This window comes from Podarcis erhardii, assembly GCF_964252035.2.
Source record: "Podarcis erhardii genome assembly, chromosome: 13".
In the NCBI taxonomy this organism is placed as follows: domain Eukaryota; kingdom Metazoa; phylum Chordata; class Lepidosauria; order Squamata; family Lacertidae; genus Podarcis; species Podarcis erhardii.
The window spans coordinates 5738484-5764432 of NC_138502.1; the positions used below are offsets into that span (position 1 = coordinate 5738484).

General features: G+C 42.8%; 1 protein-coding gene, 2 long non-coding RNA genes and 2 gene segments (V, D, J or C); 1 reads left to right on the forward strand and 4 right to left on the reverse strand.

Moving 5' to 3' along the window:
* Positions 1-25101, reverse strand: part of LOC309327114 (Ig mu chain C region-like) — an 86514-nt gene extending 61413 nt beyond the window's left edge. The window contains exon 1 of the C gene segment in view: positions 25053-25101.
* Positions 1-25949, reverse strand: part of LOC309327113 (uncharacterized protein) — a 79432-nt gene that overhangs the window by 21929 nt on the left and 31554 nt on the right. Inside the window, exon 1 of one of the 2 annotated variants that reach the window (XM_081836191.1) lies at positions 18422-19704. The exons of the other annotated variant lie outside the window; for it this stretch is intronic. The gene's annotated coding sequence lies outside the window, so the exon portion shown is untranslated. Of the gene's footprint in view, positions 1-18421; positions 19705-25949 lie in introns of those variants that run through there. 2 annotated transcript variants of the gene reach the window in all.
* Positions 1113-3641, reverse strand: LOC309327127. Its single transcript, XR_014150421.1, has 2 exons — positions 2033-3641; positions 1113-1548 (listed from the first exon to the last, which is right to left on the reverse strand). It is a non-coding gene; the product is annotated as an uncharacterized lncRNA (long non-coding RNA).
* LOC309327115 (Ig mu chain C region secreted form-like) lies at positions 6141-20943 on the reverse strand. The segment is given in 5 exons: positions 20883-20943; positions 9365-9679; positions 8517-8846; positions 7498-7839; positions 6141-6726 (listed from the first exon to the last, which is right to left on the reverse strand).
* LOC309327126 lies at positions 8754-9831 on the forward strand. The gene is made up of 2 exons (XR_014150420.1): positions 8754-8893; positions 9562-9831. It is a non-coding gene; the product is annotated as an uncharacterized lncRNA (long non-coding RNA).

Sequence of the window (25949 nt, forward strand, 5' to 3'; positions counted from 1 at the left end):
TCCTCTATTCAAAGTGGAACCCTCACCAAATCAAAAAAGAAAGCCTTCCCCAAGAGTGGCTAAGATGACAAAATGGTCCTTTGGCTTCCCGCCCTGCAAGGTCTACCATTTCTCATTTCATTTGCCTTTCAACAGCATCTTCACATTCTATTGCTTTCCACCCTAAACATAGTTTCGTAGTGACTAAGGAGTCTCCCTCTAAAGTAAGCACTAACAACCTTCCAATATCTAATGCGGGAAGCACACCTGCCGTCTTGAAATCTAGTTAGCTCTTTCAAAATAATTTCATCAATAAACTGTCCCTTACTGCCTCTGGTTGAAATAGTGTCTTGGGATTCAGTCACAATTACATCATAATTATAGTTACAGATAGGTAGCCGTGTTGGTCTGCCATGGTCAAAACAAAATAAAAAAATTCCTTCCAGTAGCACCTTAAAGACCAACTGAGTTAGTTCTTGGTATGAGCTTTCGTGTGCATGCACACTTCTTCAGATACACTGAAACAGAAGTCACCGGACCTTTCTATATAGTGAGAAGGTGGGGAGGGGTATTACTCAGAAGGGTGGTGGGAATGGGTGATTGGCAGATAGCTGCGATGAGCCTGTTGACGACTCTTAACGACTGCAATAGGTCTAACAGGAAAAAGCAAGGGGTGAGAAGGTGAAAAATGGCTTTGTCATGTAAAAAGCTGTCATGTAAAAAACCTTTCAGGGGAGCATTTGCAAGCGTTTGGCAGCATTTTTGAGTGAATTCCCGAAAGTCAGATTTTTGCTGACAAAGCCATTTTTCACCTTCTCACCCCTTGCTTTTTCCTGTTAGACCTATTGCAGTCGTTAAGAGTCGTCAACAGGCTCATCGCAGCTATCTGCCAATCACCCATTCCCACCACCCTTCTGAGTAATACCCCTCCCCACCTTCTCACTATATAGAAAGGTCCGGTGACTTCTGTTTCAGTGTATCTGAAGAAGTGTGCATGCACACGAAAGCTCATACCTAGAACTAACTCAGTTGGTCTTTAAGGTGCTACTGGAAGGAATTTTTTTATTTTGTTTTGATCATAATTATAGGTAGCAACTACAGCAACAGTAATAATTTACAAGCAAGATGCTGTGTCAGTGAAGAATATATCTTTATTGCAGTATTACATAGCAATCATGATATAAATGAGAAACATTCTAGTCGGTACATATTGTGCAATGATTCCTTGTCTGTTGAAAGTTAAAAGTGCAATATTCACATTAAGGCTTTCGACCAGGTATACAACTATAGCTGAAATAAAACATGACTACCAAGAGATGCTGGAAAACACACATATACACTCAGAAAAGTGAAGCAAAATTGCACCATAGCTCTAAAATGTAAACAGTGGGTCTAAATCTAGTTCAAGCCAATGAGTATCCTGAGGTCATGATGCAAAGCAAGACGGAAAGGCTTGCATCCTTCCTTCTTCTCCAAAAGTGGACGAAGACATCAAGTCCTTTATTATGTTGCTGGTGAATAGAGAAGTCACTGTCCGTTGCCAGAAGACCCTTCACGCTGCTATTTCACCTGGAATTGGGAAAGAAGAACTAATTTTGCTACTGAAGAAGTGCATCATGCAAGGACCTCCCCTTTTGCAGCCTCTCATCCTGTGTAATGTGGACTACCCCCAACCCCAATGATGTCAGAGAATGCTGGGTTCATGAAATAAAGGGTGAGAGGAAAGAGCAATAGTGGGAGTGGGGGAGATGGGGAAGAAGCTGAGATGTAGTGGAGAAGAGCAGCTGAGGAATGAAGGTTGGGAGAGAAGCCATGGTGGAAGAGAACGGAGAGGGAAGTGGACAGGCAACAAAGTAGAGAACAAGTGAGCACCAGCTACTGACTGAAGTTTGACTTGCCGAATGGTTTCACAAAATGGCGCCTGTCCTTGGAGCTTGTTCTGGCCTGCTCTTGTGAAGCCCGCTGGCCCTCTTGCCCTCCCAGTTCCACTTAGTATAAGAGAATGGCTATCACCTGTTTCACTTTAGTACACTGCCTTCCATTTGTTTTTTACCTTTATGACAGTCACAGTGGCACTGTAGAACAGGCTCACGAGAAAAAGGATGATGAAAGTGGAAAGGATGGATGAGATGTTTTGGAACTCCTCATCGTCGACGTCCACGATCCCATCTAGGTAAACTTTGGACAATACACGGAGGTCAGCACTTTCTGGATGGTGATTTCTTATTGCAGCTAAATGACACAGAGAGCAAGAGAATGTTGCACAAACAAGGTGAGGGCTGAGGACCTTGGTGGGGGGGGGGGGAATGGGAAAGAGATGATTTGGGAGGCAGCAAAGTTCTGCTTTTAGGTAGTGATTTTCAAGCATTGCTTAGTGGTGCCTCAGGCACACCAGAATTCTGCACTTGTGGTATGAATGAGGGGTGCAAATTAAAGATCTACCTACATATCTATCTATGTAAATTCATAGGAATGAAGGTTGCAGGTGATTGCATGCTGCTATGGGGGGCAAAATGGCAAAGCAACTAAAGTGAGCTCCTGCCCAAAGAATTGAATTCATGCTTCTTGGAGCCATCTATTTTTTTTAAAATGATATCTGCATAGAAATACCTACTTAATGAATGGGGAATGAGCTGTCACAAACTAACCCTGTTAAGCCCTCATGAATTTGATAATAACTTTCCACCTTGTCCTGATGTTTTTGTGAAGTCCTTGGAAGGACTGCATTCCAACTTGCAAAAAACCGCCTGTTACAATACAGCTATTTATTACAGAGCCATAATATGATGCAATCTAATTTTTGGAATTGATTTTGCGAAATCCACTCTGCAATGAAGGGAAGAGAAGATATCTCATTTTGGGGATATCCCTATGCGGGAGTTTATGTCTCATTCATTACTTTTATGTGTCACTCATTAGATGATTGTTTTCTACAATTATTGTGAGTTAGTTTAGAATTTTATTTTATTTTTCACCTTCCAGGCACACACACAGCTTAGACTGAGGCCCCACCCTGGCAGCAGTATTTTAGCATTTCATGTAGCAGTTCTAAGCCTACAAAGGACTTTACAATTAGTATCTCATTTATTATCACAACTCTGGGTCAGTTATGATGTGAGATAAAGTGGTTTGTCCAAAGATGCCCAATGAGATTGGGGCTGAGGACTAAACTTAGATCTTCTGGGCTTAAAGTATAGCACTCTATCATCCCACCATACCAGCTTGTCATATTTTATGTGTATTCACACATGAATGTCCACGTGTGTGTGTGTGTGTGTGTGTGTGTGTGTGTGTGTGAGAGAGAGAGAGAGAGAGAGAGAGAGAGAGAGAGAGCCAAGATCATTTCATTTTATGGATTTCCTTTGGATTCACCCCTGGTTACAAACATATGTAATGCAAACAGTGGTTGATTATATGTCATCTAAATCTTGGTTAATTGGAGAGAGGTGGTAAAAATGTTATTACACACCTGTAGGGTTATATCATATTACAAAATCTGGAAGTAACAATTGTTGGAGGAAATGTGGAGTGATGGGAACGTACAGATATGTGGTGGGATTGTAGTTAATGAATTCTGGAAACAGATTGGTATAGAAATATCGGGAATTGTGGATAGGAAGGTGGAAATATCTAAATTAATCGTTCTTATTAGTCTCAGTAGCACCAAGTTAGAAACAAAAGAGGAATGTAAATGGGTAAAATTGATGGTAATTGCAGCTAGACAGGTTATAGCGAGTGATTGGAATAATGCAGAAGGGCTAGGGGTGAACCAATGGAGGGAAAAATAGAAAAATATTATAATCTTAGAATATCTAACTGTGAAGATGCATAAAATGAAAGGGTTTAAGGTCAGTGAGAAGGAGGAGGATTGGTTTGAGAAGATATTGAATTATTTGGGCAGGTTTGAACAACTTGGGGCAATTAAAATGTTAAAAGTTAAATAAACCTTGTGGAGGGAGGAGTGTTAAGTTAAATAAAATTGTAAATATAGCTGATTTGAATATGTTATCATTGATTATGTATATTCAGTGTATCAGCTGCCTGGGGGGTTTCACTGTTTGTTTTCACTGTTTGTGTTTTGGTTGTTGGTAAAAATAAAATAAAATAAAATAAAATAAAATAAAATAAAATAAAATAAAATAAAATAAAATAAAATAAAATAAAATAAAATAAAATAAAATAAAATAAAATAAAATAAAATTGGAGAGTGGTGACTACTTATACGAAATACGAAAGGAAATTGAGTATAAATATAACCCATTCATTGAACCTCCCCAATGTGGTAACTGGGTTGCAACTCAACAATACAAAAGGTGGAAGACCTTCCACCTTGCTGTGGAATGGCTCAAGAATGGAATTTTGGCTCAACCTTATTCCACAGCTTGCCATTGCTAGGAAGGAATGGGAAACAGTATGGATGGTAAAGGGGGACTTCTGCATCCTGGTGCCTGTTGGTCTTCATTTAATGGAACATGAATGAGGCAACTGAAGATGTGGTTGTCATAGCCAAGCCTTCCTCCCCGTGGGTTTGAGAGAGAAGGAAGAATATATAGTGTAAGGATGACTTATTCCTTCAAATGGGGAACTTGTTTCTGTCCTCATTCTCCCCCTAGCTCCCACTAGCCAAAAATCAATGGCAGAGGATGCTTCCAGGGTCCTTAATCTAACTGAGGTGTAATGGCCGCCCAATGGCCATCAGTATTGGAGGGATGCTTTTAGAATAGGATGCAGAGATTCAAGAGAAGCAACACTTCTGTGTGCCTCCCATCGTTTATTTGATCCTGTAAGTGATTGCTGCTCTCCATATTGGTGGCAGAAGATTTGAACTGGCCAAAGAGAATGTAGTCCACAGATGTGTATCTGTGTTAACAGTTTCAACGTAGCTTTCACCCTCAAAAACTAATGATTACAAAAATGTTACTACTTTGTAGTAATGGATGAGATTACTACTTATGTCACAAGAGCTCGAGATTCTTTCATTAGCAAGAGTCTTGATGAATTAAGTGATTTATGAACTTTTTATTTAATGCTCTGTTTCTAAAGTCATAGATTAACTATGGAACTTTGTTGCTAGATATGCACCCGAGTGTCTTCAGAAGAACCCCTCAATGTCATCCACTGACATGTGGGAGACTACCTTGGTGGTGGTGGTTGCGATCATTATCATCATTGATGTAAGGTATTGGCTATTTGCTACTTGATAAACTTGTACTGTGGGGAACCCAAATGGAAGCGATGCCTTGCTATCACCCAGTCACATGATTATTTATATGTACACGTTTTGCTATTGCCTTCAGCCTTTTGTTTTAAATTCTCAGTCAAAAATCAAGATAAACTGAATCAGCTTCCGCAGACTGAGTGAACTTAAGTCAACAACATGTTGTGCATTATATGTGTAGCCTCAGATATTCATATATTTTGCACCAGTATGTCAATATTAAAATGACTGATCTCATCAAATACCTTGCGCGTGTGTGTTTCAAATGCTCTCTGAAATCACTCTTAGTGACTTCTTCACCAAGTATCAAGTGTGGATATAGGTGGTTGCTTGTGAACACCCAGTGAATGATGCATCCCCTTGCTCATATCATTTTTTTAAAAAAAAGTTGTACAGGGCAACCCCTGCATGTACAGAGTGTTTTCCTTCTGTTTTTAAGATGCCAGGGGGAGGCTGAGTTGAGAATGACTCTAAATTACACAATGTTGGAGCTGGAAAATCGATGTCATTAGATATAAGAATAGGTGGCACCTAACTTTCTTAACCTGCTATTTTCCACCCCAGATGTAGGGATAGAACAATTTAGAAGGAGTCGTTGGGATGTGTATTTTAATAGGGAGATGAAGAGATGGAATAAAGAGCTAGGAGATCAAAGATCAAGGCAGTCAGTGGCAGGGGTTTGGGAGGGGAAGTACGATTGCAATAAGTCAGTACTTGCAGTGCAAACTCTCACATTTCATTCAACTTCTGACAGTCTCATGCTTACAGCATCCACATAATAGCTAAAAGGGTTGCTGTGGGTGGAATTTCCAGAGAAGCTTTATTTCCCATTGTATTCAAATGGGAGTTAGGTGTCTCATTCCATGCTTGCGCAACTGAAGGTTAATATTAACGGTCATATCAACATTTCCCACAAGAAGCCAGGTTTTCTTTCATTGTTTGAAAAAAAATCAATTCTTTATTGCAAACTATTTATTTCTTCCAAAAGATGTGGTCAGTTAACATTTTAACATTTGAGACACATCTTTCCTTAGAATCAAACCCCAATTTTCAACTGAAGAATCAATAATGAAGCAGGAAGAGACACAAGGAGGAAACAGATTCTGGTGGTAATGGGAGCATGGAGAGAAACTATTAGTTGCAAGTTGTGGCCGTATCGGAGAGCACTAAGGAGACGTTGACAACAGTTGGTTTACCCGTGTTCTTGTCCACGGTCTTCTGAGTGCTGTTCATGGGCAGCGCCTCATGTCCCACGACACAAGTGTAATGGTCTCCATGACTCCAGTCACTTTCACTGATGTACAGCATGCTATAGGCGAAGAACTTTCCTTGTGTCTTGGGCTCTTCTTTGGGTTCACTGACATAGAAATCTGCAGAATTCACTGGCTGATCATTGTGGAGCCACCGCAGAAAGATATCGTTGGGGGAGAAATTTTTCACTAGGCAAGTGAGGGTGGCTGTTTCTCGCAGAGCTAGTTCTTCTGAGGTAGGGGGAAGGACATAGACGGCTGGGCTAGATTGGGGGCCATCTGGAAGGTGAAAAAAGAAGAAAATGAATGAAAAGACAATCAAATGTGCATTCCTTATCATTTTTACCCACAATTCCTTTTGTTTCATGAGATCTGACTTAACCTTTGGCCTCTTGGATATATAGGCTTGGCTGTTTTGAGAGAGACAGGGCACTTTAAGAACCAGAGTGAAGCCTTTCAAAAAGGGAACTGGGCAAGTCAGATTGGCGAGGCAGCAAAATGGATCAAGTCCTAGTTTTGATGCAACAGTCGTTTATGGACCAGAAATGGACCTAGTTTTTACTGAACAGTTGGATCACATGGTTCTCCCTAAAGTATAGGAGGCAATGCTGAGAAGATTGACACTGCTGATACTAGAGTAGGGCACCTTGCACTAGAGCAAGGTGAGAATACAGGTTCCATCTGACAGCAGAGGAGTGTGGACTGAAGTTCGCTACGTGGCCTTCATCAAGTCGTAGTCACTCAGGTTGGCCTAGTTCAATGGTTCATAACGGTAAGAGTTCCAAAAGCAGCTGTCAAAATAATAAATAAGGAAAGTGTCCACTGGGATACCCTAATAGGAGCTCATAGGCTCCAGCAGCTACTGAAGTAAGGGCATCATTGAATATGCTGAAGGAGTTTTTTTGAAGGCCGCTGACTTTCTACCAAATTTCTCTTCAGGTGGCAACTATTCTGAGGGCGGATGAGGAGCCTGACAGATCTAGGGATCTGTGAAAACAAACAACGCTAATGTGTAATCTTTCCATGGGATGAAGTAAAAGAGGTACCTACCATTAAACTTTTTCAAAGTTTTGTCGATAGGTTCAGGAAGTAAGCCTGGGAAATTAACTTTGCACGTGAACGTTTCACCGCTGTCCCACTCTGTGGCACACACGGTTGCTGTAGCATCAATGTAAGCAAGCCCGTTAGCCTGATCTTCTGGCTTTCCAAGTTCGGTCTTCAGTAGTGTTTGGTCAGATTCTTTTGTCCAGGTAACATTCAGTGCCGAAAGATCCTGTTCAAGGGGTACGTTTGAAATTCTGCAGGTCAGCTTGGCTAACTTGGTCTGGAAGATGTCAGCGAAGGATGGTGGGATTGCTTCCACACGGACATCCTCGTTACAAGAAATGTCACCTGAAGAATGACATGAGATAAGTGAGAACAAGGTTTAGTTCCACAGTAATTAAGACAACAGAACACACCAGTGTTCCATACACTGTTGGCAATCAATGCTTTAAACACCCAACTTACTTCAAAGTCTCCTTTCTCATGCCCAAATCAAATTCTCTTAACCTTTGCTGAATACTGGCTATATATAATGTGTGGCTTGACCCTAAGATCAACTGGGAATTTCCTCTCACTACCTGTGTACTATGTTCTGCAGGAAAGAACTTGTAGAAATGAGCTCTTGTGTGTTCCACAAGATGGACTTCATTACTTTGGGGACCCACCAAAGCTGAGAATCTTTTGAGAAAAGCTACAGGATAGGGCTTTCAGAATTATGGCACGACCCTTTTAAATAGCAAATTTGAGCTAGGAGATATTACATTTGTAGAACAATATCAACATGGGTCTTTAGCATAGAGGAGAATATTTCATACATTGATATCAGAATATGGATGAACTGAGATCTCACCCAACATTGAAATTATTGTTTCTCTCCCCTCCTAATCATTCTGGGTGTATGCTGAAGGATACAGGTTTTTTGGTTTTTTTAAATAGGGTTGCATTGAGCAGTGGAACTGGGACTGGAGATAGATTATTCTTATTCTGAATGGTCAGATTTCTCATAAAAGAACAGTGAAGCTCACCTTGACAAAAAGAGTTCTTGTTGATCTTGAGTGTGTCATTGAAGTCCTTGCCATTCACCACACAAGAGAAGGTGATGTCACTGAGCCAGTCTCTCTTGGTGACTATGAGTTCACTCTTTATGCTGTAACCACTGCCCTCTCGGATTGGCTGGGTGGTGGTGAAGCCAGAGTCAAGCACCTGTTCCTTCTTCAGCCACTGAAGTGTGTACTTGCTGGAGGGAAGGTTAACTACGCTGCAGGTGATGGTGGCATTCAGGTAACTGCCGAAAAAGGCTTGAATGGGTGGTGCACGTACAGACATCTCAGGTTTTGGAGGTTCGATTGGTGTTTCTACTCGAGAAAGAGGGGGAATTGCAAGAAAGAATGAATTATGGCAGGTGGGTATAACCCTCTCAACAGAAAAAATGTAAATGTGTAAGGACTGGAGTTACATATACGTGTATATTCAGCTGTATTTAGGAATACATGTTCACATGATTGTCTTCTAGCTGTATTGTGATGCATACTGGAGAAACATGTTTGCATTCTTTTGACTCAATGGGAAGCAGGGCTTCATTTGAGTCAAGGCTAAGCTGGGCTGAGCCTTCAGAGTCACATCACAGCACTGGAGCAAATGGAAGGAATGTGCACTGCTGGGCATGTGCAGAGCACATTTCCCATGCTACAAGTGAGGCATATCCTACTCAGCTAGGACAGAGGATGCAGCTTTGATCTCCTCTTTTAGAAACATATCAGCACCTCTGAAAGTATGTGCCACAATAGACAGCCTCTGACTACTTGTGTCTAATCTTTTGAAGACGGCCTGTGTTGGATATGTTGAACAAGACGAGACAAATACATTCACTTACCGCAGCCACGGATCACTCGTATCACTGCATTTCCAGAAGGGTGGTCAGCCTTGCAGTAAAATGGATCATAATTTGTCCAATCAGCAGATGGGACAAGTGCCTGGGAACTTGCGGTGTAAGTCCCACTGGAGCCGAGTACTGAAGGAAACTTCTTGGACGTGATTGTACTGTCGCTGACATTGTTCTTATTGTTCCAGGAGAAAGTGACCGAGTCAGGAAGGAAATTCTTGGCCAAGCACCCGATGGTGACCTTTTCACTGCCCTCGCTCCCAGGAGAAGCAATGAGAGGGAAAAGAGATGGGGCAGCTGAGGGAACTGAGGGAGAAGAAAAGCAGAAGGATGGAGGGTTTTTGGAAGGTGTTAAAAGTTCAGCTGGGGTTAACTAACTGAAAGGAAGCGAACCGTTGCATTGTTGGGAAAGAGAGACAAGGGTATCAAACATGAGTATATGTGTGTTATTGGATGGATGGTTGTATTGTTGAGGTGATTTTCAACACAAAATCAACATTTTGGATGTATTTGTGTTTAACCCCATTCTGCATGAAATATACCCAGTCTTCTCCCTCCTTCTCTTTGTAAGTAGAATTCCCTTTCTCCTAGTTCTCAGCCATAACTTATAGCTAGTGTAGGGTGTTTAAGAACCTGAGCTATGTACTTGGGAGTCTAGTCAGTCCAGACATACATGACCTTAGCCTCATCTCTCTGGACCACTTCAGAAACAATATTGTTGTAAGAATTGCACAGTTAATGAACATACAGCACTTGGCGAAAGTGTATAAATATGTACAGCATTGTTACTGAATAGCATCAGCTGGAGAAACACACTGCCTAATATTCCCCTTTCATCACTGATGAATAACCACTGGCCAAAGCTCTGAAAAGAAATGTTGGTCATGCTTCTCTGTAATAACCATCAGAAAGGCTATTTACTCTCAGTGAAGGAGCAAGAACCACCAGAAAAGCTGTTTCATTATGTCCATTATCCAGAGGTCCATGCTAGGAACCATTTTTATAACAACCATAAAGCACACCCCTATCCTTGTCTACTCAAAGGTAAGTCCCACTGAATATAATAGGCCGTATAAGTGCATATAAAAGTGAGCATATAAAATCTAAGCAGAAATGAGCTGGCAGCGAGAAGAATGCAACTGGAGTAGAAACATTGTGAGGCTGTTCATTTTGCTTTCTGTGGAGTTCACATCTGGCTTATTCTGTTGTACAGTATTTGCTTCATTACAACACTTCTAGAGAGTCAGCTGCACCCTCTGAAACAGTCACATTTTTAAAAAAGTGGGCAATGTCAGGCGCGGTAAAATGGAATGAAGATTTTGAGATTTCGAGGAGCACACAGACTTTCTTGCAAAATCACGAGCCATTTCATATTCTGATTACCGTTCAACACTGCTATGTTCTACAGTACCCTTCCATACCAGAACAGCATAACCAGCAAAAGAATCAAAATGATTTTTGTAAAAGGAAACCCAATCACTTCAAAGAAAGCTAATTCAACAGAAATCTGACATCTTTCATTGTACTACACTTATTGACACCGTGAACCTCCTTAGCTATATCTAATGCAGTAAGCCCTTGACCCCTTTTAAACCATCAAAGGGAATCTGCACTGTGCTGCAGGTTAATATTTCTGACACCAATGAGCACCCCCCATATAAAGCACAAAGCAATGGTTAAATAGTGATTATTCCCCGGCTAAACTTGGAACTATTTCAGATGGGTCGTCGTCGCTTTTTCCTCTGCACCAACGAAGGGCAGAGCAGCAGCCATAGGCACCCTGACCTGCTTCTCCATTCGCCAACTAGAATCTGTGAGACCAAAAACACATGCATAGTTATGGTTGCCAACTGACCAGGAAAACTGCTCTGCTCTTCTCCTGTGCCTTTAGCAGCAACTTGATGCGCGGAAATCAGCAGGTGACCTTTGTCACAGCAGGGATGTCAGCGTATCAGATTGCTGTTAAGGGTGCAGCTACTCCGGTCCGTTGAAATGGCGGCAACTGTGCCCAAACGAAACAAGTGATATACAATCGAGTACAGCTATGCTGAATGAGAGAGACCTGAACTCCATTCCAATACAATAACTGTATCTAATGCAATCTCAAGTCTGAAGCTGCTCAGGATGCAACATGGGTCATCCATGCCTGGTTCAGTAGCTGTCTTGATTGCACATTATGAAGCTTATAATTTTTCAGCTAGTCTTGCACTAGGCAAGCCAAAGGAGTTGCAAAATCTATGTTGGGCTGGAGATTTGCAGGTTTGTGGACACTGGAAATGAGGCACCTTTCCCTTCCCCACCAGCCATCCTAAGCAGTATAGAATGGGGAGACTTGCATGCCTTCCTACCCAGAGCTGGGCATGGGAGAGCCAGGAGGAAGCTGGCTGAGCCACTAACCTCCCCACAAATGGTGCTGAGATATGCCTCTCAAATGTCCCCCACCTGGCTCCTGATGCTTGCAATCACTTGGGGATGAGGCTGAGCGGCTCCTTCCATGTTTCTCAAAGACAGGGCTGAGCTGTGTGGATTGAATACCTTCAAATGGAGTGCCAGGTTTTAGGGAGGCAGGCAGAGGTGGGCGAGGTGGAGACAAATTGCTTACCTCAAAGCCTTTCTAAAACCTGGACTAAACTGAAGTTCCCAGCCCCTATTGAACATAGGAGGCTGAATTATACTGAGTCAGACCATTGGGTCCATCTAGCACAGTACTGTCCGCATTGCCTGGCAGCAGCTCTCCAGGATTTGGGCCATCCCTTGAGCTACGGCTCTTTCCATGGGCTCGTGGATGAGGCTCTTAAAACAGCTGGGAGAAATTATTTGCTCTCCTCAGCTTGTCTCAAATCTGCTTCTGAGTTAGCAAGCTTTCTGCCTCCCAGTTAAGTGTTAAGCTTCAGGGTGGCTAGGCTGGGGACACAGTTGCTTTTTCCAGCCTTCTCAAAGCTTGTGCCACACAGCTCTCAACAGGGAACCATGCAATTCTTTCAGCTGAGTATATGCACTTGGGGAGGACAGGGTGAAGGAGCCAGCCCTCCCCAAGCCAGTGCTGATCTTGGAGGTTTGCAAGGCTCCTAGCTGAGAATCAAGCTTCGTAGAAATCCCTGTTGCATCTCCAACCCTCTTATATAGCTCTGAAAAACTCACCTCCTAGGTGAGAGGTGGGCTTTGGAGAAGCAAGGGGGCTGCTGGTGCTTTCCGCATCATTTTGAACACAGAGCCCTCGCTGTAGCTGAACAGAGAGAGCTGAACAGTAGGCATCAGAGAGATCCTGGGTGCTTCCTGCACTATAGCTATAGCTGCTGGAAATCTGAGAACCTTGCCTGTATCACAGCTCAATGCTGGGCTTCCACAAAATTGGGGGATGCCAAGAATTGCCCCCATCACAGAAGCCAGAAATGAAGGCGAACCCACTCAGCTCTTGCCTAGCTAAGCCCTGGGCTCCAGAGAGAGCCCAGCTGCCTCTCTGTCCCAACTCCAGCTGCTATAGCACTGGAAATATTTCTTATCTCAGGGCTGAGTGGTGAGCTTCAGAGAAGCTGGAGTTTTGCCCATCAGCAACCCAGTTTTTCCTCAGCTGAGCACTCAGCTTCAGAAAGACTCTGGGTACTCCTCCAACTCAGCTAGAACTGCTATAGATCATGGCTTGCATGTACCGGTAGTTCTCTTTCCAACAACCTAAGGGGCTTCTGAAAGCTTCCCCCATCATTCTCAGAGCCAGAGCTGAGCAGCAAGCCCTCCAAGCTGTTCCCCAGCTGAGCCCTCGGCTTCAGAGAGACTCTCACTTTTCCCTCTGCCCTTGCTATTGCTGCTGTGGATGGGAAAAGCTTGCATAAGAAAAAGCTAGGGGCTTTTTAACACTATTTCCAAAGCTGTATGTCAGCAGGAAAACACACAGCTCTCTCTCAGCTCAGTGCTCGGCTTCAGAGAGACCCTGGTTTGCTCCTTGGTCATCATCTCTGGCTGCCATTGATCTGAAAAGTTTGCAAGTCCCCCAGAGGAGCAGTCAAGGGAGCTAGGCGGTTGCCAGATCCCCTGCCACGATCATTCTGAAAGCTGCAGCCAAGATGGGAGCCATCCAGCTCTTTCTCAGCAGAACATTGGGCTTCAGGTTTTGGCTGGCTGGTCTCCCTGCCCTAGGTTCAGCTGCCATCAGTCTAAAACTGAAATGGATTTGAGACACGGTTTGCATGGATCCCAGCTCAGTGCTGGGCTTCAATGCAAGCCAGTGGGTCTTGAGAGGTTCCCACATAGTTCCCAAGCCCAGAAATCTATGGGGAACAATGGAGCTTTCTCCTAGCTAAGCATTTGGCTATAGAGAGAATCTGGCTGCTCCTCCAGCTTAGCTACAGCTGCCGGAGGCAGGAGAGGCTTACATTCATCTCAGATGAGTCTTAGGCTTCAGAGACGTTAGTGGGCTACCAGGAGCTTCCCCCATCATTTCCGAAGCTGAGGGGCGAAACTGCCCAGCTCTTACCCAGCAAAGCACTGGGCTACAGAGAGACTCCAGTTACATCCCCAACCCAACTATAACTTTGGATGGCCTAGGGAGCTGCTGGAACCTTCCCTATCATTCTCAAGAGTCCCAGCAGAGTCCTGAGCCACCCAGCCCAACCCTGGCTATGTGGTGGCCCCAGTTGTTGCTGCTGTAGCTCCGTTAAAATTTCCTAGCTCCTAGCTGGGCAGTGGGCTTCAGAAAACTAGGTGGGTGCGGCTGCTGCTGCTTTGCCCACCATTCCCAGAGACACAGTTGAACACCAAGCCATCCAGCTCTTCCGTGACTGAGTACTGGGCTTTAGTTTGCCCTTCTAGCCTCAGCTGTAGCTGCTACAGCTCCGAAAAGATTTCCTAGCTCCTAGCCAAGCAGTCGGCTTCAGATAAGCTAAGCGACTGCCGGTGCTTTCCCTGCCATTTTGGAAGCCGTAGCTGAGCACAGAGCCATTGAGCTGTTCCTCAACCGAGTGCTGGGCTTCAGGTTGCCCTCCCTGCCACAGATGTAGCTGCTATAGCTCTGAAGATATTAACCAGCTCCTAGCTGAGCGGTGTGCTTCAGATAAGCTAGGGTGGTAGCTGGAATGTTCCCAGCATTCTCGGAGCTGCAGCTCAGCACCGAGCTGCCCAGCTCTTTCCTAGCTGTGCACTGGGCTCAAGGCTGCTGTCCCAGCCCAAGCTTTAGCTGCTATAGCTCTGAAAAGGTTCCCTAGTTCCTAGCTGAGCTGTGGGTGACCGAGGGAGCTGCTGGAACCTTCCCTATCATTCTCCAGAGCAACAGCACAGTACTGAGACACCCAGCCCTGCCCTGGCTAAGCAGTGGGCTTTCGGTAGCCCTCTCTGCCCCAGCAGTAGCTGCTATAGCCCTGAAAGATTCCAAGCTCCTCAGAGAAGCTAGGGAGCTAACATTAGCTGCTATAGCTCTGAAAAGGTTCCCTAGTTCCTAGCTGAGCTGTGGAAGACCGAGGGAGCTGCTGGAACCTTCCCTATCATTTTCCAGAGCAACAGCAAAGTACTGAGACACCCAGCCCTGCCCTGGCTAAGCAGTGGGCTTTCGGTAGCCCTCTCTGCCCCAGCAGTAGCTGCTATAGCCCTGAAAGATTCCAAGCTCCTCAGAGAAGCTAGGGAGCTAACATTAGCTGCTATAGCTCTGAAAAGGTTCCCTAGTTCCTAGCTGAGCTGTGGAAGACCGAGGGAGCTGCTGGAACCTTCCCTATCATTTTCCAGAGCAACAGCAAAGTACTGAGACACCCAGCCCTGCCCTGGCTAAGCAGTGGGCTTTCGGTAGCCCTCTCTGCCCCAGCAGTAGCTGCTATAGCCCTGAAAGATTCCAAGCTCCTCAGAGAAGCTAGGGAGCTGCTGGAACCTTTCCCATCATTCTGAAGAGCTACAGCTCTGCACAGAGCTATCCCGCCTTTCCCTGGCTAAGCAGTGGGCTTTAGGTTGCCCTCCCTGCCCTAGCTGTAGCTGTCATAGCTCTGAAAACATTTTCTAGCTCCTAGCTGAGCGGTGCGCTTCAGATAAGTTAGGGGTTTTGCTGGAACATTCCCACCATTCTCAGAGGTGCTGTCCACCGCTTCCCTGGCCGTGCACTGGGCTCAAGGCTGCTGTCCCAGCCCAAGCTTTAGCTGCTATAGCTCTGAAAAGGTTCCCCAGTTCCTAGCTGAGCTGAGGATGACTGAGGGAGCTGCTGGAGCCTTCCCTACCATTCTCTCAAGAGCAACAGCACAGTACTGAGACATCCAGCCCTGCCCTGGCTAAGCAGTGGGCTTTCAGTTGCCCTCTCTGCCCCAGCAGTAGCTTCTATAGCCCGGAAAGGTTCCTAGCTCCTAGCTAAACTGGGGCTTCAGAGAAGCTAGGGAGCTGTTGGAACCTTTCCTATCATTCTCAAGTGCTACAGCTCAGCACAGAGCTATTGTGCCCTTCCCTGGCTAAACAGTGGGCTTTAGGTTGCCCTCCCAGCCTCAACTGCAGCTACCGTAGCTCTGAAAACATTTTCTAGCTCCTAGCCGAGTGGTGGGCTTCAGAGAAGCTAGCGTTTTTGCTGGAACGTTCCCATCATTCTCAGAGGTACTGTCCAGCTCTTCCCTGGCTGTGCACTGGGTTCAAGGCTGCTGTCCCAGCCCTAACATTAGCTGCTATAGCTCTGAAAAGGTTCCCTAGTTCCTAGCTGAGCTGTGGAAGACCGAGGGAGCTGCTGGAACCTTCCCTATCATTCTCCAGAGCAACAGCAAAGTACTGAGACACCCAGCCCTGCCCTGGCTAAGCAGTGGGCTTTCGGTAGCCCTCTCTGCCCCAGCAGTAGCTGCTATAGCCCTGAAAGATTCCAAGCTCCTCAGAGAAGCTAGGGAGCTGCTGGAACCTTTCCCATCATTCGGTAGCCCTCTCTGCCCCAGCAGTAGCTGCTATAGCCCTGAAAGATTCCAAGCTCCTCAGAGAAGCTAGGGAGCTGCTGGAACCTTTCCCATCATTCTGAAGAGCTACAGCTCTGCACAGAACTATCCCGCCCTTCCCTGGCTAAGCAGTGGGCTTTAGGTTGCCCTCCCTGCCCTAGCTGTAGCTGCCATGGCTCTGAAAACAATTTCTAGCTCCTAGCTAAGCTGAGCTGAGCTCAGATAAGCTAGGGGTTTTGCTGGAACGTTCCCACCATTCTCAGAGGTACTGTCCAGCTCTTCCCTGGTTGTGCACTGGGCTCAAGGCTGCTGTCCCAGCCCTAGCTTTAGCTGCTATAGCTCTGAAAAGGCTTCCTAGCTCCTACTCGCTCGGTGGGCTTCAGATAAGCTAGGGGGCTGCTGCAGTGTTCTCAGAGACACAGCTGAGCACCGAGCCATCCAGCTGGTGCCTGGCTAAGGGCACTAGCTAGGTTGCCCTCCCTGCCCCAGCTGTAGCTGCTATAGGTCTGAAGACATTTCGTAGCTCCTAGCTGTAGACCACCGCTCGGTGGTCATCAGAGAAACTAGGGGGCTCCTGGTGCCTTCCCCGATGTGTTCCAAGCTGCCGCTGGTCACAGCTCTTCCCTAGCTAAGTTCTGGGGTTTAGGTTGCCCTCCCTACACTAGCTGAAGCTACTATAGGGATCAAAACTGTTGGAGCTCTGTGAGGCTCGTGAGCTTCCCAGTTCAGTGATGGGCTTTGGAGAAGCTAGGAGGGTGCCATAACACCCCCCCTTGCCTTGCTACCAAAGCCACAGCTCAGCAGAGAGCCCTCCAGCTTTGCCTGGCTGAGCTCTTGGCTTCAGTGAGGTTCAGGTTGCCCCTCAACCTCCGGCTATAGCTGCTAGAGATCTGAAAGGCTTGCATACATTCCAGCTCAGCATACCAACTTGGAGTAGCTAAGGGATCTCCGGAGCAATCCCCTCCATCACTCCCAAAGCCGCATCTGAGTCTGAAACTCTTCCCTAGCTAGGTACTGAGCCTCAAAGAGATACTCCTTGCTGCCCTGCCCCAGCTAGGGCCGCTATGGATCTGAAAGGTTTGATGCCTGCTGACTGAACAGCAGGCATCAGAAAAGCTTGGGGTGGCCACCTGCTTTCCCCCATTACTCTCAAAGGCTCAACTGAGCAGGAAGCCCATCGGCTCTCCCCACCACCGTTGAGCACTGGCCTTCAGAGATGTTCAGAGTTGTTCTCCCTGCTCTGGCTATTGGTCCTGTAGATCTAGATCTAAACCTGCTAGAGGCATGGAAGACATGCCTCTCAGTCCCTTCTGAGCATCAGTAATCAAGGATGCTCCATCCTAGGCTCCCAAAATGATGAAGAATAAGGCTTGCTTTTTTCCAAGCTTTGGGGATGCTGGGCGGGTCCAGTTGACCACCCAGGCTCTCCAGAACTAGTAGTACATTGGGTAAAAGGCTGGATACCACCTCACTGAGCATGGGATGCTGAACATCCCAATCAGCTGGGAAAACTACTGTTAAATACACCCCAGTAAAACCTTGTATTGATCCTCATATTACAAATTTAGAAATCATGCCAGTTAAAGATGTGGGAAAATCCCTACATGATTATTCACTGTTAAGTAAATTAATAGTCTAGCAGTGGTTTGTTACTGTAAGCTTTCCTGAGTTAGCTTGATATAAACTCGGATAATTAAAAAATAATTCCATTTGTTGTCCAAAATTCCAGTTAAGTCTATCACTTATCTGAATCAATCAATCAAATTAAAACTACTACAAAGAGATGTGGAAGTTTCAATCAAAAGCAGAAATATACTCTACAGAGATAAACTATCTTAAAACCCTGACAGCATAGGACAAAACAAATCCATTTAAAACAGAAAAACCCATAAAAGTTACTCAGAAAAACCAAACAAAAACCAACAATAAATTATAATTTCCTGCCACAAATTCATTCACTCTTAAAATCTGTGTCTCATTATTTCACAAAAGTAAGCAACAGAAGAGAACACTATTAAAATATCCCAATATATTTTCATGTAAATTGTTAATAAATGTTAAATTTGTTCAAAGTAGATAAAAATAATAATTAACATATTCTAAATTGTAGTAAAATAATAATAATCAAATAAAATGTTGAAAAAAGAGGAATAAAGTATTTTTTCCTTACCATTTAAATGTATGATTTCTACATGAAAAAGATTCACAAACTTCTGGAGTCCAGAACCAATTGCTTACAGAACAGACATTCATCTTTTTTTCTTTAAACCAAAAAATGCTAAATCTGGGTTATTTTTTGTGGGGAAAACAGAGATCTTTCAAAGACAGGTGTTATTCTGTTGTTTTCGAAACATTCAGGGCTATTTTCCACCATGTGAAACCACTGTGGGTGCTAGAAGCTCCATGAAATGGAACGCAAGGTCTTAAAATAAATCAAAACAGAGAAACGAATCTTTGGCCACCTGTTGTCTTAATCTGTCCCCCCCCCCCCGCAACGTTCCTCTTTAGTAATCGGCCATTTTCTTTTCACAAAAAAAGAAAAGAATAGATCCAACCCTTCAAAATCTTTTCTTGATTGTGCTAATTATTTTAGATTCTGATGCATATTAATTAGCACTCCCATTAATTTCACAGTGCATGAGCATCAGGAGTAAAATGCAATTCGCTCAAAGGCTTAATCTGAGCCGGGAGCCAAAGAAACATAAATTCAATTGCAGAATTCAGCCTCAGAATTAGTTAAACAAACAAACAAACAACTAGTAAGTCTCTAAGCATGTTAAAAGTACCTTGCCCGCACTGAGGAAAGCTAAGCAGAACCCACAGGTTGGTAACAGTTTAATTTAGAGAGAATAAAGGGATGCAGATAAAGAAATAACAGTGGCATATTAAAGATGTCTTAAGTTTGTTGTGAAGTGAATTTTAGGAGAGAAACTACTTCACCTGATGCACACAAGGACTTTATTGATCTGGCAAAGTAGGATTTTCCCTCTGAAATTCATTCTGCGACACTTACTCTTTAAAGTGTCACAAGACTTTGTCTATAACTGCAACCTAGTATTATGCTTGATTGAAAGATAGGTAGACAGAGAGTAATAAGATGGGATGAATCCTGACCGACTGAAGGGTAGATAGAAAAAATGAACAAATTAAAGAATAAACAAATGGGAGGGAACTACTGAGAAAGAGTGGATAGACAGATTTATAAATTATGCATTTGTTATAAGAATGCAGTTCTATTTGTCCATTTAAACGTTTGATCCACTAAGGAATAGAATTAGACACTACCAAGGCACAAATATTCCCCCCCCCCATCTTAAATCTATATGACACATATAATTGCAGATTTTAAGTTCCTTTAAGGCTTTCAAAATGCACTGGAGATTGACAAAACCAAGCAACCCAAAGAGAAATACCATCTGCTCAGTTATGAATGAAATTAGTTCTGAATTAGAAAAAAATATTGATTTACCTGAACTAACGGTGACAAAGGTCCCAGGTCCCCAGTAGTCGAGTTCATAGTATACACACTAACACAATTGTCTGGAGATACTGTATTTAACAAACTGTCCCCTCAGCTTAGTTCTTCGGTAATCTCTTAGAAGGAGTCTAACAGATTCTGATTCTAACAAAATTTCTTCTCATATATTCCCCTATGTTACCCCAGTCTTTTTGCAAGTGCAACCTTTCTAGACTATAGCAATTGTGTAGCGAACATAGTAAAACATTTTCAGTGAAAGCGTAAAAATATAATTGTAGGGATGGAGAAAAGACTGTAGCAGAGTAATTTTGGTCTTTGGTTTACAAGCTATATGGAAGACAAAGTATTAAATTCTCACTGAAATAGACCTCAGTAAATCCAAAGAAAGTTGCCTTAGGCAATCAGTATTTACAAGGAAGATCATTGCAAAGAAGTACACGAGAGAAATAAATATTTTTACCTGTTGTAACAGTGACGAAGGTGCCTGGTCCCCAGTGATCAAACCAGTTGTCACATTGGAATATGTTTATGGGGAGAGGCTGCAAAAACTTTCATTGATCGATCGACTGTTTTTGAATTGCTGAATAATCTTGTCTACTCAGTTACTCCAAATGGGTATGCACCTCTATGTACGCTTACTTGGTAGTAAGACACATAGAATTCTGTGGCACTTACATCCAAGTAAACATGCATAGGACAAGCCTGTAAGATTTACTTAGCGGTATAAGATTTTTCAGAACATGGGTAGGAAAAAAATGTCTAAACCTACTTTAAATCTCAATCCTAAACACACATATTGGAAGTAAATTCCACACATTTAAATGAAAGGTATATTTTCCAAGTAAGCAAGTTTGAGATAGCAGCTTATATAAGAAAAGAAGAATTATCTTTCCAGACCGGACCAAGGGTCTATCCGTTCCAGAACTTGACCAGACATTCTTATTTCTCTGGAACGGTCTCATTAAACTGAATTGGACTTCCCTGGAGTCCTGTAAGACTCCCTCAATTCTCAGAACATGCCCCACAACAGGAACACTTGAGTTTCAAAAACATAAAGAACGGGAATGACTAACATTTCAAAGACATCACTTAAAAAATAGGAACAAACTCTGCATTTAAAGAATACAGGTGAGAAAATGAATTAAAATCATACCTGAAGTGACATAGACCATGGTCCCTGGACCCCAGTGGTCGAAGTAGTCACAGTGCCCCAACTCTTTCTATCCCATGCACAAAAACCTAATATGGAATGCTTCTGTCCTTTGCAATCCGCAAAACTATCCCTTAAATGATAGTTTTAATGCACACTCAATATAAATATGGGGGCTTTTAATTGGCTTAAGATGCAGAACATAATTAAATCTGGATTGTTCAAGACAACTGAATACTTTAAGAAAAACAACAAAGAGCTTCTCGGCACTGTAAAGAGAGGAAAGCTTTGTAGTCGCAAAAGCTTTTTTAGACTTTGTGGCTTTTGCCACCGTGAATTTTCATTTCTAAGCCTGCAGAGAACTCTCTGTTGTTTTTGTTTTGCGAAACCGTAGTTACCCAACCGTAGTTACCCAACCGGCATAAGATGTTTTAAAGAAAAGGTTGTGGAATTTAAACATATACATTTCTAAGTTTTAGAAGGCATTTCTCTGAAGCCCCTGTTTTGTTATTAACTTAGTTTGGGTTATGAGCTGGACTGATGCATAATTAAGATATCTATTTTGGTTTAAAGAGATTATTCCGGCATAACTAGGTTGAGAAAGGCAGTCAGTTTGAGGTACCAGGCTGTTTTTATACCCAACAGTCACTTTGGAAAAAAGATAGAAAAATCACACACAACTAGACAGAAGGAAAACATTGAATTTAACTTACCACTGCTCACTGTAACCAGGGTGCCTTGTCCCCATATGTCAAAAGCATAGTAGTCACAGTGATCCTAATTCCTGCCTTGAGTGACTAAAAACCTACTGGTCTCAAAGCTCAAGATGCCAGAGGTCACATCTCCTATGTTGTCTTCCCATTATATATTATATTTATTTACAAAACTATATTTCCCTTCTGTTTTAATTGAAACTGAATTTTCTCTTGCCATAAAGAGACAGAAAACACCTACTACTCCACCTTGCATTTAGGACATTTTTTTTTTTAAACCCAGTAAAGATCTTATTGTAAAATACTGTATAATAACTACTTAAATCAAAGGGAAACATGGAATAGAAAATCCTTACCTGGAGATACCATCACCATGGTCCCTGGACCCCAATAATCAAAGGCAGCATAGTAATCACATTGATTAACTTGCCAGTGTTGTGCGAACAAAAACTAAACAATACTTTCCTGTTGCCAAGACTTTAAATGGAATAGTATTTGACATTCTCTCCAGACATCTATGTATCTAGATTTATCGGCTCATTTAAATATTTGTCAAGTTTGTACTGAAATACACCACTGAATGCTTAGTATAATGGGACTATGAATTATTTTTTTAAAAAATCTTGTATTCCTGGGACCTATGGAACATTTTTAGTTACAGCTAAACAAATATAGTTAGGTTTCATCCAAAGCATAACCCAGTACAAGGATCTATGGCTTTGGGGACAACCTTAACTTTTAAAGAATGAACATTGCAATCAAACAGATTGAAATAAGAAAGAATATGTATGATTTACCTGAAGTGACGGTCACTAGGGTCCCTTGGCCCCAGTGAGTGAAGTAAGCATAGTAACACAGCACTTAATTCTCCACTGAGAGGTGTGCAAAATCCTAAATAGAAATTGCTAAAGTATATTCCCCCCTTTACCTGCTGAGACCGTGACGAGGGTTCCTTGGCCCCAGGTGTCAAAATAACTAAAATTTTCATTGAATATGAGCTATCCACTAAGTAGTCCAAGTTCAGCCTGATCAGCGTACTAACAATATACAGGAGTTTTTCATCAAGCTAAGACAGCGGTCATGCTTATATTTCATTTCTTCTTGAGTGCACTCAAAAAAAGATCACGATTAAATACTTTTGCTTGCACTGTAGATAGAATTAAGCTGTGGCACTAGATAAGCGAGACTTTCCACGGGAATGAGACATATTTTCCCTATAGCTTAGAGAACCCATAAAACAGCAACAGAAGAACGAACCAACCCTGGTAATGGAAGAATAAAAAAATTCCAAGCAGCTTTTCTAAAGACAGAAATAACAAGGGCTTTTTGTTCTTACCTGTAGTGACAATGACTTGGGTCCCTGTTCCCCAGTATCTCAAGCCATCACACTGGTTAGAGCTCTTTCTTAAGATGCACAAGAAGTTGACCCACCCGGTTTATACAGGGAATTAGAGGGCTTTCAAGATTAAATGTATTCCCACACTCAGTGGTTGCAGCCCTCAACATACTGATTTGCGAACAAATCCTAATGACTTTTGGAGTATTTACCCACAGGGAAGAATGTTTAGATGTGAGGCTTAAGCTTCCATCTTTTCAATAAAAAAACTATTAATTATACATGCTTATAATAATTTAATTCATTGGCACGCCTAATAAATAAATGGAAATTCTCACATTTTGCCCAGGATAGACTGTAATCCAGACTCCAAACTATTCTGCCACAGCCCTGCTGACAAGAATCAGATACTCTAGCTTGCATTGAATAGGTTGTGAACTGAAGCATTTATCTATGGAATCTCACAAAGAATTCTATTCCTTTTTTTTAAAAAAAGCATTTAGCATTGTAGGTCTCAAAAGAAAACAAATGAAACAATTGACTCCTGTTTCTTATGAACCTTAGACAGTAATTGGGGTTGACGGCGACCTATTTCTCCAGAATTTAAGAGAACAGACAGAAAGTGATCTGCTGAGGCAGTGATCTGCCTCAAACATTTGAGAGATAACAAAAATATTACCTGAAGTGACAATCAGCTGCGTTCCAGGTCCCCAGACATCAAAGTACCAGTTGCACACAGATCGTTCTAACTAGCAACTTGGCACAGAAACTTCATTCTGCTTGGACCTTTTAGCAACACTATTTTGGTCTAATGAAGAAATGCCCCACCCACACATTTTGGCTTCAAAACAATTTTCTAGATCTGTTTTCAACCTTTCCTATGGTCAATTTCAAACTAAACCACGTAGAAGACCAGCAATGTTTTTCACAATCACAAAAAATATTAGACAACATAAAAAGTCCTCTGACCCGCCACTTGTTTTTTTCAGAATTAACTGAGCATTAACTGAGACTTAGGCATTTACAAATGGTCAGATGTTTGTGCAGTTCACTGGTGAGAAAAGTATTCAAAGAAATCTCTTAGAGATGGTTAGCCAAACAGATGTCTCAGCAGTGAAACAGACATACATTTTAAGCAATGTCTGAACAAATTTTGAGGTGTAAGTCTTGGTGAAGTTCTGCACAAAGGAACATTGGAAGAAGCCCTTAGTTGTCACTGTCTCAAAACAATTGCATTTCATATGACACAGATATACTGAGATAATGAAAAAAAAAGGTTACAAAATAAGTGAGTAAGAGTAGGAAAAGCTTTTTACCTGATGTAACGATCACCATGGTTCCTTGGCCCCAATAATCAAACGGATAGCACATTAGGGTTGTTTTGTACTTCCTCTCTACAAAAACCACTTAGGAACCGACATACCTTCGCAACAATCTCTCTTTAATTTTTATATTTTATTTCATTATAGATGGAAGTAATTTGGCCTGAAAATTGTCTGCAGAGTGCTTCCCAAAACTTCAGGAAGACTGCCACCAAGTAGGAAATTTCAGGAATGAATTCACTGAAAGATTTTCCAGCTGGGTGGGATATTTTAAAGCCTTCTAGAGCATTGCAATGTCTATTGGCCTCACCAATATATTGGGCAATGTGCTTAACTCCAGCCTCTCACTTTAATGCAGCATTTATTACTCATAAACTACGATCTCAGTCTATATATGGCAGAAGTGGAGAACACTATGAAGCCTTTTCCTAATAATTGGCATAGCATTGATTATTCCAAAATGCCTTGGATCTTTCCTCCCTTTTCTATTTAAAGAAGTCCAAATTTTTAATATTAACCTGGGCTGTATTTGACTGTTTGAGCTTCTCTCTATTACAATGAAACACAGAAAGTTAAGCTGATGATCAATATGAACACCCCTAACCTGGGAAAACAACCTAGTTCTTAAGAACTATACGAGTGAATAACATTTCAACCTTTGTTTAGTGTCTTAAAAGCATGCCATTTCAAAGCCAGGGGCAGTCAGCAATAATTGCAATGAAATTCATGCAACTGAAAACTCATACAAAGCCTTCTCAAAAAATAACAAGACATTCTGTGGAACTGATGTGCAGTGGCTTACCTGATGTGACGGTTACCAGGGTGCCTGGTCCCCAGCTGTCAAAAGCACCCCAGTCACACAGTAAATCTCTCCCCTCGGGAATACGTGCAAATATGCACCCACTAGTGCAAGTGGCTGCTTCTTCTTCAAGACCCTGGTCAGATCTAGCTGTGTCCCAACACATGAGGAACAGGCGGTAATTTTTCTGACAGTTATTTATCAATGCCCCTTGTCTGGATATGGGTTCTGTGGCATCTAAGCCATATTCCACCAACACATAACAATAGCAACAATGAAAGCAGCAAATAAGCACTAATTTAGGAACTAGGAAGTTGCTACAGTACATCCCATTCTGTGATGCTGCGGCTAATTTTGTGTCTATGTGTGCAAAAAAAGCAGCCTATGTTAATCTGTGAAGTTGCAAAGAGTAAAAGGAAGATTTTTGTCTTACCAGAAGTAACGGTGACTGCAGTCCCTTGTCCCCAGTAATCAAAAGCATCATAGTAGCACAGTTGTATCACTCCTAACAGGATGTCTGCAAATACTGTTTTCTTAGTTTGAATTTGTGGGTGAAGCTCACCATGAAGGCAGAGCTATTTTGAGTAGATAATGTGCATTATCTTGATGGACCTTTAAAGCTCCAAAACAAGGCTGCAATACACCATGCCAAGAATAAGCCTTGCTGACTTACTTCTGAGTAGAAGTGCACAGGATTGCATTCTACTGTACATAGTGCATCTTGGCAAACCGATGCCTGTTGTAAGGATGCCCAGCCTTTCAGATTGCTGACCAGAGTACTTTGGAACTCTTAAAATACTTTTCTAGAGCAACCTTCATGAAGCTGAGGAAAAGCTGTGGGTGGGTGCTCAAGAGACCGGAGAGTGATGATTAACCAGCTACTACAATTTTCTGTAGCTT